This window comes from Coturnix japonica (assembly GCF_001577835.2).
Source record: "Coturnix japonica isolate 7356 chromosome 2 unlocalized genomic scaffold, Coturnix japonica 2.1 chr2random637, whole genome shotgun sequence".
Taxonomy (NCBI): Eukaryota; Metazoa; Chordata; class Aves; order Galliformes; family Phasianidae; genus Coturnix; species Coturnix japonica.
Genome location: NW_015439221.1, coordinates 38,890 through 40,530, shown reverse-complemented (window position 1 = coordinate 40,530; position 1,641 = coordinate 38,890). Strand labels below are relative to the sequence as shown.

At 40.0% G+C, this 1,641-nt stretch overlaps 1 long non-coding RNA gene across 1 annotated transcript; it reads right to left on the bottom strand.

Moving 5' to 3' along the window:
• Positions 1-176: 176 nt before the first annotated feature.
• Positions 177-1,409, bottom strand: LOC107306778. Its single transcript, XR_001552261.2, has 2 exons — positions 987-1,409; positions 177-938 (listed from the first exon to the last, which is right to left on the bottom strand). It is a non-coding gene; the product is annotated as an uncharacterized LOC107306778 (long non-coding RNA).
• Between the last annotated feature and the right edge of the window lie 232 nt (positions 1,410-1,641).

Genomic DNA, 1,641 nt, shown 5'->3' with positions numbered 1-1,641 from the left:
AGAAACAGCAAACCATGTTGGTGGTGGATGCAATAGGTAGTGCCAGCAGGGCGTCCCCTGCTTCAAGGTGCACATTTCCTCTCTCACCCATCACAGATTCTCTCCTGCATTCAGGGTCTGAAGGATTTCTTCCAGTTGTTCACCATATCCGCGTGGCCAGTGCGTGATATATTAGCCCAAGTGGAACACCTGCTTGGAAAACAGAATAAACTATCAAATTTAGTTCTATTAGCGTGCACTTTTGTCTAAAATGATGCATGGTTATATTTCAAAAATCCCAATTAGTTGGATGTAAGAGAGGTATCTATTCTATGATACAGGGTCATCTCTTTGACTGGGATTCCTTTCCAGGTTTTGTCTTTGCAAATTAAGAAAAGCTAATTAATAGGATAATAACATCATAACCTAACAGTACTAAAACATTAAAAGAGCTATTCCTGTAGGTTCTAGCATTGATTAGATCAAATCCTGTTTAATACACATCTGATCTATTACTAAAATAGAAGAAGCACACAACATCCTAGCTAGTGCCTTAAACTCTAATTCTTTAGACCGCATCGGTAAAACAGAAAATCACACACTATGTCAAACTATTACTAATATTATCTATAACACAGCAGGTTACAAAGCAAGACCACTAAGTAAGAAACACGCAATTACAATTACTATGAAGGCTGGATGCTATTTCCTGCCTTCAGATGAGACCGAACATATCATGCTGGAACCCACGTAGGGCCAGTCCCTGTGGAAATACGAGCATGTTCATGACCCCAAGTTGTCAGTGCTAGGGTACAGTCCCAAAGTCCTGTGGCCATATTCCAAACATTAACCATAGGCTGTTCCTTTAGCACTGGGGAAGCCTCAAAATGACAATCCACATAAGCTGTATCTCTATGATCACGATTCAAAAAATTCAGCACAAACAAAACAAGCAAAACCTTACATAATATTTTCAAAAAATTCAGCACAAGCAAAACAAGCAAAACCTTGCATAATATTTCTTGTAGTGTGTCTCCCATATCCGCCCTTTTTTGTTTAATAATAATAAGAATGGATTTCAATGTTTGATAAATGTGCTCAGTGATTGCTTGTCCAGTGGGAGAATGAGCAATGGCTGTAGTATGTTTAACACCCCCTTCTTGGAGGAAAGTTCGAGTGGCCTTAGAGGTATACGCAGACCCATTATGTGTTTTTGTAGTATGTGGGATTCCCATAGCAGCATAAGCAGATAACTAGTGTTTACGGGTGTCATGACTATGTTCACCTGTATGTGCTGTGGCAAATACGTAAGAAGAATGAGAATCTATCGTTACATGTGCATATTTTAGACAGCCAAATTCAGGAACGTGAGTGACATCTGTCTGACACAGTTGAAGAGGTGCTGTGCCACATGGATTTGTCCCAATTTGAGGCAAAAAGATATCAGTCAAATTATGTAGCTGGTATTCAGTCATAAACATGGTGTATTGCATAAGAGAGAGGATCATTCTTAACACAGTTTTCCAATCGTGAGGGGTCATAGCGTAACTGTCACTGTTTGCAACCAAAAGATTGTATGTAAAGGCTGACTGAACTCCGTATGTTCTCACTGACTTTCTTAGCTCCTTCACTGCCTCATAAGGCAGGGATTCCCAACGGGGG